The sequence below is a fragment of the Somniosus microcephalus genome, chromosome 3 (assembly GCF_052327205.1).
Source record: "Somniosus microcephalus isolate GS21.2 chromosome 3, FLI_Smic_1.0, whole genome shotgun sequence".
NCBI lineage: Eukaryota > Metazoa > Chordata > Chondrichthyes > Squaliformes > Somniosidae > Somniosus > Somniosus microcephalus.
Window position 1 is genome coordinate 27318117 of NC_140989.1, and position 16601 is coordinate 27334717.

The 16601-nt window shown below is 46.4% G+C and overlaps 1 protein-coding gene across 6 annotated transcripts in view; it reads left to right on the forward strand.

Annotated features, from left to right (window-relative positions):
- The first annotated feature begins 782 nt into the window (after positions 1-782).
- The window catches only part of fam120b (family with sequence similarity 120 member B), a 107545-nt gene continuing 91726 nt past the window's right edge, over positions 783-16601 (forward strand). For 5 of the 6 annotated variants that reach the window (XM_085979639.1, XM_085979666.1, XM_085979676.1 and 2 more), the window contains exon 1: positions 783-856. The gene's annotated coding sequence lies outside the window, so the exon portion shown is untranslated. Of the gene's footprint in view, positions 857-4240; positions 4352-16601 lie in introns of those variants that run through there. The other variant, XM_085979648.1, reaches the window with a different exon arrangement.

Sequence of the window (16601 nt, forward strand, 5' to 3'; positions counted from 1 at the left end):
GTAGGCCATTCGGCCCCTCGAGCCTGCTCCGCCATTCAATGAGATCATGGCTGATCATCCAAATTCAGTACCCTGTCCCTGCCTTCTCCCCATATCCCTTGATCCCTTTAGCCTTAAGAAATATATCTAACTCCTTCTTGAATATATTTAATGAATTGGCCTCAACTGCCTTCTGTGGTAGAGAATTCCACAGGTTCACCACTCTCTGGGTGAAGAAATTCCTCCTCATTTCAGTCCTAAATGGCTTACCCCTTATCCTTAGACTGTGACCCCTGGTTCTGGACTCCCCCGCCATCGGGAACATCCTTCCTGCATCTAGTCTGTCTAGTCCTGTTAGAATTTTATAAGTTTCAATGAGATCCCCTCTCATTCTTCTAAACTCTAGCGAATATAAGCCTAATCGACCCAATCTCTCCTCATACATCATTCCTGCCATCCCAGGTATCAGTCTGGTGAATCTTCGCTGCACTCCCTGCAAGAACATCCTTCCTCAGATAAGGCGACCAAAACTGCACACAATACTCAAGGTGTGGTCTCACCAAGGCCCTGTACAACTGCAGCAAGACAACCTTGTTTCTGTACTCAAACCCTCTCGCCTTTTAAGGCTACCATGCAGCACTCTCTTCGGTGCAGCACTGAAGTGTCAGTCCAGCTTGGGTGCTCAGGTGCTGGAGCTGCCACTGAGCCAAGGCTGGTAGGAGGTGGAGGATAGTGAATTGTCCGGGGTGGATAGTGAATTGTCCGGGGTGGGAGGACCACGTGTGTGTGTATACCGCCACCAGGGGGCGCTGCAATGCAATGGGGGCGCGCACGGCGGCCCGGGAGCGCGCACGGCGGGGGACGTTGGCGAGTCCAGGTAAGTCACTGTTTAGACGCAATTGTTTGTTGGTTGTTCGCCCTCCACCATCCGAAGGCCAGAACTCGGGGGCTTTGAATCTCTCTCTACTCCGATCCCGTCCGGGCGGGCGCTTTAAGCTCGGGAACGGGACAGAAGGGAATTGGCAGCAGGCCGCGCCGGCTACTCGCACTCATCCCCGGCCTGGAGTTTTAACTGGAGCTGCCTGCACGCACCTGGCCCTGGGGTGCTGGTGAGGTCAATCCCCCATTTGAAGTGGAGCAGGCACTCAGATTCAAAGCATCCTTCAGCAGTGCAGGGGGAGACACCAGCCACTGCTTGGTGCTTACATTTGGGAGTCTGACCATGTCTGTCAGGAGAGCAACTATTTTTTTTTTAAAGCTGCAGTATTTTCTGTTTCAAATCAAAACCCCTCTTTGGCTGTGATTGGAATTGAATTTCTTCCTGGTGCATTTAACTTGCAAAAAAAAACGCTGCTGACCTCGGGTCTATGTAGTGTTGGTGCCAATATGCTATTGCGGGGGGGAAAAATATATGCTATATGATATTTATCCCTCAATCAACATCACTAAAACAGATTATCTAGTCATTATCACATTGCTGTTTGTGGGAGCTTGCTGTGCGCAAATCGGCTGCCGTGTTTCCTACATTACAACAGTGACTACACTTCAAAAAGTACCTCATTGGCTGTAATGCGCTTTGGGATGTCCGGTGGGTGTGAAAGGTGCTATAGAAATGCAGATCTTTTATGTGTGTGTGTGATATTTTTAATTTGTCGTGTCAGATTGCCCTCCTCGCCAGTGATAGATCTGTTAGCACTGGTATTTCATCAGCCAGTGGAGGGAACTCCTTCAGCCACCTATCCTCCCTCCTTTGCATCTCCATCTTGTATTTCCCTCCCTTCAAAATTCTCCCCCCAGTCCCTCGCCTGACCATACTTTTTCTCGCTCCTGAGCCTTTTTTCCCTCCGGCCCTCTGATCTGTATCCCCTTGCTATTCACCATCCTCAACCAACATTACTAAAACAAATTATCTGATCATTAGCACATTGCTGTTTGTAAATTGGCTGCTGCGTTTCCTACATTACAACAGTGACTACGCTTCTAAATGACTTCATTGGCTGTAAAGTGCTGTGAAACATTCTGAGGTTGTGAAAGGTGCCATATAAATGCAAGTTCTTTCTGTAAAGCTGTGAGGTGACACCTTCTACATAATGAACACGGCAGAAGTGAAACTCGTGTAGTTCAAAATGTTGTTCCCAGACACGGATCGAAAAAGAAAATCTATTTAATTGCACTGCTGAGTATTTTTCATACTTCAGATGATCGTTGTGCAAAAAATGTCAAGCTACCATCATTAGACTTTCCTGAAATTCTGGTGACAACACTGCAAATAACGGTGATCATCACTATGCCATTTTGTAAGGATATAGGGTGGATGAGTTTGATCACTGGAAAGTGCAGGGTAAAAAAGAATATTGGATCACTGTTGATGTGCAGGTTCATGTGAGCATTCCCCATCTCTAAGTGTAGAGGGGTGTGACACAGAAGGTAAGCATGCAGGTGCAGCAGGCGGTTAAGAAGGCAAATGGTATGTTGGCCTTCGTAGCGAGAGGGTTCGAGTACAGGAGCAAGGATGTCTTGCTGCAGTTGTACAGGGCCTTGGTGAGACCACACCTTGAGTATTGTGTGCAGTTTTGGTCACCTTATCTGAGGAAGGATGTTCTTGCTATGGAAGGAGTTCAGTGAAGATTTACCAGGCTGATACCTGGGATGGCAGGAATGACGTATGAGGCGAGATTGGGTCGATTGGGCTTATACTTGCTGGAGTTTAGAAGAGGGGATCTCATTGAAACTTAAAATTCTGACAGGACTAGACAGACTAGATGCAGGAAGGATGTTCCTGATGGCCGGGGAGTCCAGAACTAGGGGTCACAGTCTAAGGATAAGGGGTAAGCCATTTAGGACAGAGATGAGGAAGAATTTCTTCACCCAGAGAGTGGTGAACCTGTGGAATTCTCTACCACACAAGGCAGTTGAGGCCAATTCATTAAACATATTCAAGAAGGAGTTGGATATATTTCTTAAGGCTAAAGGGATCAAGGGATATGGGGAGAAAGCAGGGACAGGGTACTGAATTTGGATGATCAGCCATGATCGCATTGAATGGCGGAGCAGGCTCAAGGGGCCGAATGGCCTACTCCTGCTCCTATCTTCTATGTTTCAGTCGTATACCACTGAGTGATGGGATGTACATTTACAGCTCCAGCTGCCAATCACCTGCAGAGCAGATGCCAGGCACTTCCCCAAAACTAAAGGAAAATAGAAGCATAAACCATTCCAGCCATGGCTTGTGTGCTTCCCCGGTATCTGGGTACAGACTGATACTTGCAGAGTCGGGGGGGAATGGCGCACGGTATGGGGAGCTGTACTGTTCCTGTACAGACCAGTAACTGGTGGGTTTGGGCTTTGACCATCTAAAATGGCCACCCTCCCCTCCCTCAGTACCAACGAGAACACCACTAACAATGACAGGTGGTCTGCCAACGCTGTTATGTCCTAAAATAATAAAAATGACTAAAATAGCAAGTGGTTGAAAGAAGTAATGGATCTCGTGCAGCCCCCACCCCTTGTAGAAAGCTTTGAGCGAGCCAGCAGGCACTGTGTTACCTGCACCAAAGCTCAAACCATGGGCAAGCAGATGGAGAGTCTTTGCCTGGCGATCCTACGCATCCTGTCATGTGGACAAATATGCAAGAGGACAAGAAGTAATAATGGCTTTTAAAAAAAAATTGAGACATTACAGCTGAAAATCTATTGAAAGTAGTGGTAAGAATATCGATATGCTAATTTATGGAAATATGACCAGTTTGTGAATTTATAAGTGGCAGTCGCCGGCCACCTGATTGGTGGAATTAGTGAGTAAATTAAGCTCAGTTAAAATCGGGCAAGGTGAAATGTCACCGTAAATAATTTTGCAAAGTGAATTTTGAAACTTCAGGCGCATTCTGTACTATGTTCATCTACAAATGTGGCATTCAGTTGGATTCCAAAACTTTGAATGCTATCTGATTTCAAAATTCCACCCTTATGTATTTTCCCTGCGATAGTTAAAAGTTGGAAGTTTGAAGGAAATGCAACTTCACAGAACATGATCAGGTCTGTTATGTTTGTCACACACTGGACAATGCATTGACCCACTGACCCAGAAATGTAACTTTTAATATGTAGGCATTGGAATCAAAGTTGGAATTCACAGGCAGCACAGCTGTGTGAAAGCGGCTTTATTTTGAGAGGCCTGTAAATGAGGAGTCAGCCAAGGTCCCAAGGACCTAAACATATCTCCAGTGAATATATCTCTCATTTTCCTGCGATTAACCCGTTTTTTCCTCTTGCCAGTGACACAGATTGCAGAATAAAGTCCTGGCTGCGAAGATGGAACTAAAGGAACTTCAGCACCTAGACAGCTCCTTTACCCAAACCCTGTGTTGTGAAAGTAAGCGTGCTCAACAGAAATTTGAAGGGGTTGGCCGGGAGATAGCAGTTTCTCTGTTTGCCTACCCAGAAATTTCTAATAGCTCAGGAACAAATTCTGGAGACCCAAGGCTTCTCTCATCCGTAGTTTACGCCACTTATATTGAGAGAGTGGTTAACAAAGCAGATGGGAATTGGGCTTCATAAATAGAGGTATTGAGTACAATAGTAGAGAAGTTATGCTGAACCTTTATAAAGTGCTGGTTAGGCCACAACTGGAGTATTGCGTCCAGTTCTGGTCACCACACTTTAGGAAGGATGTGAAGGCACTTGAGAGGGTGCAGAGGAGATTTACCAGAATGGTTCCGGGGATGGGGGATCTTAGCTACAAGGACAGGTTGGAAAAGCTGGATTTGTTTTCATTAGAGCAAAGGAGTTTGAGGGGTGATTTGATAGAGGGGTACAAGATTATGACGGGTTTGGATAGGCTAGACGGGGAAAGGCTGTTCCCACTAGTTGATGGTACAAGGACTCGGGGACACAGATTTAAGGTTTTGGGCAAGAGATACAGGGGGGATGTGAGGAAAAACTTTTTTACGCAGCGAGTGGTGAGGACCTGGAACTCGCTGCCGACGGAAGTGGTGGAAGCGGAGACACTCAATGTTTTCAAGGGGAGACTGGATAGGCACTTGAGGGAAATAAACTTGTAGGGCTACGGGGATAGAGCGGGGAATGGGACTGACTGGATTGCTCTACAGAGAGCCGGCACGGACTCGATGGGCCGAATGGTCTCCTCCTGTGCCGTTATGACTCTATGACACTTGTTACAGCTGTTTCTCGGGGGATTTGCTCTCCAGGTGCAATCCGTGACTATATGATGGAACCTTGTGAAACTGTTAAGTTAGTGACCATTTCTCCTTTTTAGCGGGAGAACAGGAGTCCCCTCCAAGCTATCCCTGACCCCCCCCCCCCCCCCAAATAATCCTATCCATTCTAAAGACAACTGTTTTTAACTGATTTATTGGCAATAAACCCCAGGTATTTTACACACCCTCCATCTGTCCAGTTAAAGAGCAGGGAGCACTGAGCTGAGACTCTGGGCTAACCAGAACTCTCAGGATATATCATCCACCGAGAGCATATTTACGTTAAGTTATCGAACTGCAGACTCTCCACATTTTGTAAGCAAAAATAACCTCTGCTCGCAGTGCAGTCCTAACTTGCAAACTTAACCCATTCGCTTTGGTCTAGATCGGATCAGTTTCTCCCTCTCTAATACCGTTTTTTCAGTCCTTCTAATGCCTTGTTACAGGAGGGAAGATTTAGTCTGTGCAGGAAAGTGTCAATTTCCACAACGGATGGATTGCACTCTGAGGAATAGTAAGTGGAATACAATTTAATAAACTCGGGATTAATTTGCAGCAGATCACCGCTGAACGTGACATCAGCGCTTTTTTTAAATTATAGCAGTTACTGCATTCATCTCATTATTTCCTCCAGTTTAGCCATCGGCTCATTCGTCTTGCCCTCCCTTTTGTCGACATAATTTGAACATTGCACACTCAGTTTTATCTGTTATTAGAGCCACTGCTCTGATATTTGAGGGGAGTCCGCCGGTTTCGAGCATTAGTGGCAGGAAGCTTCAAGTCAAATTTACAAATCATTGATTCTTGTTTCATGATCTTGCATTGCTGCTTGCTTGAAGAGGCAAGAGTGTATTCAGTCCCTGATAATTGGTTTATGCACATCTTCTGACAAGAAATTGCTGGAGACACAATCCAGGTGATTGGCACAGGACTCAATGGCCTAAACTTGGACTCGTGCCACAGTTTAACTAAAATTTAGGTTTGGGTTTATTTATTTCAGCTAAGACAAATTCCAGGGCCGCCACTTAATGATCTGAAAGTAGATTAGAAGCTAAGGAAATGCTTTAAATCACTTGTACAGCACTCTCAATGGCTCACTTGGTAAACACAGAGTGTAACTGGATTTAGTTCCTGGTCTGAGCTCGGCCAGTATGGCATGGGGGAGGGGAACCCACAGTTTGCTTCAGTGTCCCTGGACTGAGGCAGGGAAAATTACATAGAATTTACAGCACAGTAACTGGCCATTCGGCCCAGCTGGTCTATGCCAGCATTTATGCTCCACACGAGCCTCCTCCCACTCATATTCATCTAACTCTATTCAGCATATCCTGCTATTCCTTTCTCCCTCGTGTGTTTATCGAGCTTCCCCTTAAATGCATCGATGCGATTCGTCTCAACTACTCCCTGTGGTAGCGAGTTCCACATTCTAACCGCTCTCTGGGTGGAGAAGTTTCGCCTGAATTCCCTATTGGATTTATTAGTGACTGTCTTATATTTGTGGCCCCTGGTTCTGGTCTCCCCCACAAGTGGAAACATCTTCTCTGTGTCTAAAGATGCGGTATGCAGAACTGAACGGTGCAGTACTCTAAACAGGGTCAAGCCAGGTTTCAACACTAGGCTGCATTCCTAGTTTCACCCAATTCAAAATAGCCTCCCTTCTTCAAGCCAAGCTTAATGTAGTTAGTTACGAACAAGCATGCACGCCCACACTGAACCTACATGATCAGGTTTCGTCAACTCGGTTCCCACTCCTGCTGAGAGTCGTCAAGTGAAGACAGGACATGCTTCTCCTTGGATGAGCAGCCTGTCAACACTCCCTGAATAAGTATTCACACGAATGGCCACTTGGGTGACTTGCGCTCGCAGAATTGTAGCTCATCAAGGATGGCAACTCCTTCAGCAAAGAAGGAGGGGAGAAAAGGACAACTCCCCCTCCAAACAGCACCTGTACTGAGGATCCTGATCAAGGCTAGCTGTAGTGTGTGGCTGTTGGAGTCGCAATAGTAGCTGTAGTGTGTGGCTGTTGGAGTCACAATAGTAGCTGTAGTGTGTGGCTGTTGGAGTCGCAATAGTAGCTGTAGTGTGTGGCTGTTGGAGTCGCAATAGTAGCTGTAGTGTGTGGCTGTTGGAGTCGCAATAGTAGCTGTAGTGTGTGGCTGTTGGAGTCGCAATAGTAGCTGTAGTGTGTGGCTGTTGGAGTCGCAATAGTAGCTGTAGTGTGTGGCTGTTGGAGTCACAATAGTAGCTGTAGTGTGTGGCTGTTGGAGTCGCAATAGTAGCTGTAGTGTATGGCTGTTGGAGTCACAATAGTAGCTGTAGTGTATGGCTGTTGGAGTCGCAATAGTAGCTGTAGTGTGTGGCTGTTGGAGTCGCAATAGTAGCTGTAGTGTATGGCTGTTGGAGTCACAATAGTAGCTGTAGTGTATGGCTGTTGGAGTCGCAATAGTAGCTGTAGTGTGTGGCTGTTGGAGTCACAATAGTAGCTGTAGTGTGTGGCTGTTGGAGTCGCAATAGTAGCTGTAGTATATGGCTGTTGGAGTCGCAATAGTAGCTGTAGTATATGGCTGTTGGAGTCACAATAGTAGCTGTAGTGTATGGCTGTTGGAGTCACAATAGTAGCTGTATGACCTGCAATAGTATCCCTTGTCCATAAGATGGAGAAGATGCCATATATCCAGCAGACCAATCTCGCGTGTGGACTCTCAGTGTAGGTCACAAGAGTTTGATTTTTGGACAATAAAATGTAATCCTGGACATAGTTAAAATAGGTAGTTACTGTCACCTAAATATCCGGAATTCTCTATTAACTGGCAAAATTCATACTTCGAAAACACCTCAATAACCGGAAATGTTGCCGAGTCCGAGTCTCCCGCGGTGGCCGAGTTACTCAGTGGGGGTAGTTCTCCAAACTGCCACTACTCGGCTTCTTGGCGCTGTCGGAAGTCCGAACACCTCAACAACAGGAGTCTGACTCTTTGTTTGTTAAAAATAGCCTCGGTAGATAACCCTCTCCGTCATCCGGAATTTTTAATCAACCGGCACCATCCCGGTCCCGTCGGTGCCGGATAGCAGAGAGTTTCCTGTACCATGGAAGGCATCTTGTTTTTTGAAAAAAGAAACGCTGAAGGGCAGTCTACACTGGGTGCATATATATGATAGAATTTACATAATTGTTTTTGCTCATGTTCGCTGGGACAATTTAAAAATCTTCCTCGGGGTCAAAGGTTTTTATCTGCAGCGATGTAACTTTTTCTGAAACAGGGCTGCTGTTTTGAACATCAAGTCCAGCCCACCATCCCCGGGGACCTTGGCTGACTCCTCATTTGGTTGCATCTCTTGAACTAATGCAATGCGCCACCCCAACCGTTTAAATTTTAATAGATTTTTTTTTTCTGTCCCACGTGTCATAATTGCTGAAACATTCAAGCATCGTCGCAGTGTAAGACAACAGTTGTTAAAGGCACATGAGATGTTGGTACACTGCCACTGTCGGGCTTGGTTGGTACATTGGTGCTAATAAGTACAGGAAACTCTTTATTATCCGGGACCGGCGTGGTGTCAGTTTATCAAAAAGTCCGGATTACAGAGAGGTATAGTTCAAAAGGTACGAGAGCTCCGTACACAGCAACAAATCCAGGCTTCCCTGTTGCTTAGCAACATGTGCAGGAACCCCAGGCACAGACCAAGCGTCCCTGTTGCTTAGCAACAAGTGCACGAACCCCAGTTACACAGCCACAGATCCAGGAACTGCCACTAATATGAAGTAAAACTTACCTGAACCTATTCCTGAATTTTGCCGGTTAACAGAGATTTCCGGTTATTTAGGTGCCGGTTAAGTGAGTTTCCTGTAATGGGGCCAATCACACTGAGGCTTTTTGTGTGAAGTTCTTAATTCATCACCTCAAATTATTCCCACTACTGCTATCATTGCCAGTGAGAGACCGACAACAATCAGTACTTCATCTTGGTGTTATCCAGCTCAAAATGCTCTTCCCAGACACAACAAAAGATTGGTGGGACAAAGCCAATAATTGCACAGTTCAAGTCAGTAAGGGGGACATAGTATGACAGTTTCGCTTACACTCCCATTACTCAAATGCCAGTGACCACATTGGGGTTGTGTAGGTAGCTCCGTATATTACAAACTCAGGGATGGGATACTTCACCTGTGTGAAACATTAGTGAAACCACACGAGGAGTACTGTTTCCAGCTAAGGTCAGTATGCATAGAAAGAGCGAGGGAGTGAAAGGGACGATCCAGGTTTTAAATCACTGAGGTATAGAAAGAGATTAAGGAAGCTAAGTATATTCTCAGTTGGAAAAAAAAGTGCATTTGCTGCTTAAGGACTGTGAAAAACTGTAACAATTAGCATTTATGTACTTTTCCTGTGTAGAGGACTAACATTTATCATCGGTCAATTGAAAATTTCAAAACGGAGAGTGATAGGTTTTAGTTAGGCAAGGGTATTAAGGGTTATGAAACCAAGGTGGTTAGATGAAGTTACGATACAGATCAGCCATAATCTAATTGAATGGCGGAACAGGCTCGAGGGGCTGAATGGCCTACTCCTGTTCCTGTGTAGTCACCAATCTCCAATGGCTTCCCCAGTGCATCCTCATTAACAGATCCCTCCTTGACTTCACACCCCACCATACCGCTACCATCTCCTCCAGCCCTAAATTGTAGGTCTCACCCGCTAGTCTTCTCGGTCTAGATTTTTCTACATCTGCACTCCACTATCCGTGGCAGAGCTTTCAGTATCATGTCTGCACTCTGGAACTCATTTGCTAAACCCCTCTGCCTTGCTTCATCTCTCCCATCTTTAACAGCCTCCTCAGAACCTACCTGTTCAACCAGGCCTTCAGTCAGTTCCTCTACTTCTTTATCTGGAAGCCCGTTCCATGTGTCGGTCACTCTTTGTGCGAAGAACAACCTGATACCAGTCCTAAATTCTTTTTTTTTTCCTATTTTGAACTTGTTTCCCCAGTCCTACTCCTGCAAAGTGATATTCCAGATCCACCTTTCTACCTGCTCTGACTTCTGCTCTGCTCTGGTCGCTGTATAGTTCAACATTTTCTTGGCTTTGCTGATTGCTGCTCTACATTGGTTGGGCATAGAAACATAGAAGATAGGAGCAGGAGTAGGCCATTCGGCCCCTCGAGCCTGCTCCGCCATTCAATGAGACCATGGCTGATCATCAAAATTCAGTACTCTGTCCCTGCCTTCTCCCCATATCCCTTGATCCCTTTAGCCTTAAGAAATATATCTAACTCCTTGAATATATTTAATGAATTGGCCTCTACAGCCTTTGGTAGAGAATTCCACAGGTTCACCACTCTCTGGGTGAAGAAATTCCTCCTCATTTCTGTCCTAAATGGCTTACCCCTTATCCTTAGACTGTGATCCCTGGTTCTGGACTCCCCGGCCATCGGGAACATCCTTCCTGCATCTAGTCTGTCCAGTCCTGTTAGAATTTTATAAGTTTCAATGAGATCCCCTCTCATTCTTCTAAACTCCAGTGAGTATAAGCCCAATCGACCCAATCTCTCCTCATACGTCATTCCTGCCATCCCAGGTATCAGCCTGGTGAATCTTCGCTGAACTCCTTCCATGGCAAGAACATCCTTCCTCAGATAAGGTGACCAAAACTGCACACAATACTCAAGATGTGGTCTCACCAAGGCCCTGTACAACTGCAGCAAGACATCCTTGTTCCTGTACTCAAACCCTCTCGCTACGAAGGCATGTTGAGTGTCTGGGTTCTTGGTCTTTTTCCGACTTTATCCTTTGCTATTTCAACACTATTTGTAGAATCTTTGTGGTGCCCAATTTTCCTTCCTACGTGCAGTACTTTGCATGCCTCTGTATTAAATGTTTTTTGCCATTGTTCTGCCCACATACGTATTTTCTCCAATGTATTCCATAATTTCTGAGGCGCCTCCTCCAGTTCCACTGCCTTTCCTAGTTTGGTATCGCCTGCAACTTTGACCAATTTGCATTGCAGTCCAAGTAATTGATGTAAATTAGAAGCATTAGTGGTCCCAAGACTGAGGCACCCTACTCAGTGCTCCCCCTCTTCCCATCCTGACAAGTACCCATGGACTGGTGTGGTTGACTATACTGAAAGCCGTAAAGACATTGAGAAGGGCGAGAAAGGACAGTGCACCACGATTGTTGCACAGAATGTTGTTGGGTGAGTTTTATCAGTTAGTCTCTGTGCCGTGGACAGGACCAAAGCCAGACTGAAGGGATTCGAATAGGGGAGAGGTGGGCACAGGATCTGGTGCAGCAACACACTCTTAGAGAGGGCAGGGTAGATTGGAGATGGGTCGGCAGTTGCAGAGGATGGAGGTAAGAAGCGGAGGGTTGTAGCTATTTTGGAAGCGCTGGGAGGGGAAACAGTCCCCGAAGTTCAAGGCATTAAATGAGTTTTTAAGTTGCACTTGTGTTGGCTCAGTGTTCAGTTCTTTTACTATCCACATGCTGTCTGCAATGTGCAGTTGACTGGTTTACTTTTCCCTTTCCCTGCAGGCACTGTCAGTATAACACTATCCCTGACCAGCTTAAAATAACATGGCATACATCTGGTATTATTAAAAAGCACAACACCGCGATGATTCGGTCTAACTGCAACTCTGTTGCCTGATAATCTGTTTCAGGCTTTATAACAAAATTTATAAAAGTGTATGAAAGGAATCCATGGAAATGAGCGTTACCAGTAGGACTGACCGTGAAATTCTTGATGACAGCTACTCTATGGAAACAGCTGGCTACACAAGAAGAGTCGATATTGAGACAATATTAATATATTGCCAGTGGATTTTACAGCGTTGGTCACAGGAGGTATCATGGGAATTCTCATTTCCACAAATTCCTTTCATACGCTTTTCAGTACAGTCTACTTCGGTTAATTCAGTGTTTTTTTTAACTTAAAAAATAGCATTATCCAAATTAACCAATTTTAATATAGCACAGAAAGCTTTATTCTCACAATTTCAATTTGAATCAAGAGTAGACTGGATTAACCCCCCCCCCCCCCCCCCACCATCTCTGTAACCCCCTACAACACTCCGAGAACTCCGCGTTCCTCCAATTCTGGCCTCTTGTGCATCCCCTTCTTCCTTCGCCACACCATTGGCGGCCGTGCCTTCAGCAGTCTAGGTCCTAAGCTCTGGAATTCCCTCCCCAGGAACCCTGGCTGATTTTTTTTTCTCTCTTCCTACGTGGGGCCAATTGTCGTCGTCTTAGGCAGTCCCTCGGAACCGAGGATGACTTGCTTCCACACTAAAAATGAGTTCGCAGGTGACTGATGAGTCCAATGCGGGACCTACAGTCTCTGTCACAGGTGGGGCAGACGGTGGTTGAAGGGGCGGGTGGGTGGGGTGCTTGGGTTGACGTGCGCTCCTTCCGCTGCCTGCGCTTGGCTTCCGCTTGCTCCCGGCGAAGAGACTCGAGGTGTTCGGCGCCTTCCCGGATGCTTCTCCTCCACTTTGTGCGGTCTTGGGCCAGGGATTCCCAGGTGTCGGTGGGGATGTTACACTTTTTCAAGGAGGCTTTGAGGGTGTCCTTGAAGTGTTTCCTCTGCCCACCTGGGGCTCTCTTGCCGTGCCGGAGCTCCGAGTAGAGTGCTTGTTTTGGGAGTCTCGTATCGGGCATGCGGACAATGTGACCCGTCCATCGGAGCTGATTGAGCGTGGTCAGAGCTTCGATGCTGGGGATGTTGGCCTGAGCAGGAACACTGACGTTGGTGCGCCTATCCTGCCAATGGATTTGCAGGATCTTGCGGAGGCAGCATTGGTGGTACCTCTCCAGTGCTTTGAGGTGCCTGCTGTACATGGTCCATGTCTCTGAGGCATACAGCAGGGCGGGTATCACTGCTGCTCTGTAGACCAATTGTAATGCCTACATGGCTGCCCATCACCAGCACATTTTTCGTTGGTTTAAAATGAGGACATGTTAGCAACATACTCTCGCTTGGTTTTCCTTTTCTCTCTCTCTCTCGCCTTGGGTGAGCTGAATTGTCATTTGAATGGAGCACAGCTAAATCCTGGATTGAACTTCAGGTTTTCTGAATTGGTTTCAATTCTCTGAAGCCAAAGTTTGGGTGACGGAGTACTTGGCTTGGACTGTATGAACATGGGAGTACTAAAGCCAGTGGCCGGCGTGATCTTTTTCAATGTCTGTAGAGGCCATTCTCTGACCTCCCTGAGGGAGTTTAGCAATTGGCACTAAATTAGGAGCAGATTTATACTGTGAGCCCAGGCGGTGCAGGAACCAGTTTCTGACTGCCCGAAGTCCATTCATACAGGACTGCTGCAGCCAGGACACAGAGGAAACTTACATTCTTCGGTCTGGCTGTATTTGAACAGAAGTCCCAGAGGTGAAGGATCCGTGTCTAGCCCACTGCACCACCCAATTCCCCCTTCTTGCACAGAATTGGGCCAGGGAAAGAAATTCACAATACAACTCATTCCACTGTTGAGGAAACACGTAATTGACCCAAATAGAAGCAAATTACGCCATATTCCAAAGCATTTTTGTGCTTTGGACTCGTGCCCACTGAAAATCCGACTCACGGCACTCAGGTTTATGGGAATGGATTTGAACACAAGTCCCAAAGACAAAAGAGTGTTTTAACCAACTGCACCGCCCAGTCCCCTGGGACTCTTGTAACTCCGGGATCCCTCTTTGAGCAAACAATTCACTTCTCAGCATTGTGTTTTGTCAACGCGGTGATGTGATATTGCAGTAGTGGAAGCTATGCCGGCGCAAGACAATATTCAAGACGACCCTGATCCGCCGCAGTGTAAATAAGGTTGAAGAATGCAGCCTTGCCACCAGTATGTTGATATGTGAGACCCACTCTTGAGAGTGAATTCATGATACGGTCGTCTTCACCTTGTGTCTCCCAAAGTTTCGCTCTGATATGATGCATTTTTTTTTCTCTCAGTGAAGCTGTGTCAGCTTGCTACAAAATACGTTGGTCACTTTTAGCAGGGAACTGCTTCAGTTTTGTGCGCAACTTTGGTTCCATTGTAATGGAAAGAACTTCTTCCGTCTGTCTGAAGATTTTGTGATTTGAGGGGGGTCACAAACATTAAGCAAGCAGGGAATGGAACGGGACACAGCAACATCCAGGGGTCCCAGTAAAGGAAACATAGAAACATAGAAGATAGGAGCAGGAGTAGGCCATTCGGCCCCTCGAGCCTGCTCCGCCATTCAATGCGATCATGGCCGATCATCCAAATTCAGTACCCTGTCCCTGCCTTCTCCCCATACCCTTTGATCCCTTTAGCCTTAAGAAATATATCTAACTCCTTCTTGAATATATTTAATGAATTGGCCTTTACTGCCTTCTGTGGTAGAGAATTCCACAGGTTCACCACTCTCTGGGTGAAGAAATTCCTCCTCATCTCAGTCCTAAATGACTTACCCCTTATCCTTAGACTGTGACCCCTGGTTCTGGACTCCCCTGCCTTCGGGAACATCCTTCCTGCATCTAGTCTGTCTAGTCCTGTTAGAATTTTATAAGTTTCAATGAGATCCCCTCTCATTCTTCTAAACTCCAGCGAGTATAAGCCCAATCGACCCAATCTCTCCTCATACGTCATTCCTGCCATCCCAGGTATCAGCCTGGTGAATCTTCGCTGCACTCCCTCCATGGCAAGAACATCCTTCCTCAGATAACGAGTTTGGCTCCTTTTATTTTTACACAGTTTTAAAAAGGAATGACTGATCAGTGAGCAGGTTGCTTTATTTAATCAACTTCTTAGGGCACTCCAGCCAACCACCCTGTTTCCCTCCTCAAAAAAAAAGACCCAATTTAATGATCTTATACAAGGATCCTAGCTTTTCATTCTGAATATAGAGGTCAAATTTCAGAAACCCCTCCGGTTCTAATAAAGGGTTTCCACCCAGAAGATTAACCTGCTTTCGTTCTTTTCTGGTGTATTTCCAGCATTTTCTATTCTTACTCCAGATTTCTAGGCATCGAATCAGGACATGAGGAAGGTGCGCCCAGCCAACCCTGCAGTGTCCTCCTCACTAACATCTGGGGCTTGTTTCATGCAGCTGTGTACTGCCAACTGGCTTGTGCAGCAGATGTCCCTTGCTGTGGCCTGGTTGGATCCTCTGACATAACCAGGGTTAAATAGTGAGGACAGATTGCATAGACTAGGCTTGGCGCGATGAAAATCTGAGATACGCAAGAGGCCAGAATTGGAGGAGTGCAGATATCTCGGAGGGCTGTAGGGCTCGAGGAGGTTACAGAGATGGGGAGGGACGAGGCCATGTGGGGATTTGAAAACAAGGATGAGAATTTTAAAATCGAGGAGTTGCTCAACCGGGAGCCAATGTAGGTCAGCGAGCACAGGGGTGATGGGTGAACGGGACATGGTGCAAGTTAGCGTACCAGCAGCAGTGATTTGGGTGAGCTTAAGTTTATGGAGACAAGCTTTAAATCAGGCGGGCCACTTTCTTAATGTTGCAACCTTTTATACAGGCAGCTTGCTTGGTGGCACCACCTCATCTGAAATCAGGGTCTGATTTACACATTGGCCTCTGCCAACCAGGGTTCTGCAGGCCCAAGGCAAGGTCCACTTTTCCTCGTCAATTGGGATTGGGCGGCGCAGGAGCAACGCATCATGTGCGGTCAGAGGCCCAACTTCCCGCTCCACGTACGCTGCCAGTGAGGTTCCGAGCACCTTCAGCCGCGGACTCTTCCGATGCCCAACAAGATGGATTCCTTATATTTGCTGTTTCTTGTTTTGCATTGTTCTTATTGCCAAACAGGAGGTGATGGCACACATTGCTGCCTTTCTCAGACTTTGATAATTAGTTTGGGGATCAGGTTAGTGACTGTGCAAATGGGAATGCCTGATGAGATCAATTCTGGCAAACAGCAGGTGATTTACAGCCAGTGCTTTCATGGAAATTTCTGTACTCTTGAGGATTTGACTGAATGCATGAAACATAATACAATAATTGCCCCTGTGCTACTCAAAGTGGATGTCTCCTCTCCTCTCTCCCACCCCCCCCCCCCCCCACTCCTAGTTCATGGCGGTTATATAGAGAGTAACCCCTGACTGTCGAGCAATCAGCAATATTGGTCTGCAGCACACATACTGAAAATTCCCTTGTTACAACCCTGCTGTGTAATGTAATACATAAGTCACAGCTTAGAGTGGTGTTGGCAGCACAATTAATGTACGAGACCTTATGCTAGAAGCGTGCCCGAGATCTAACTATATAGTCACGCTCTAGGTACATCACATCATGAATTGATGTTACAGATACCGAATGTTTAGGAATTCCAGTATTCGGAATCTGCACAGTGTGGCTATTCCGAATTGCAGTTGTTGCAAAAGATAGGCCTTAAAATTACTTGTTGCACAAAAAGGTATGGA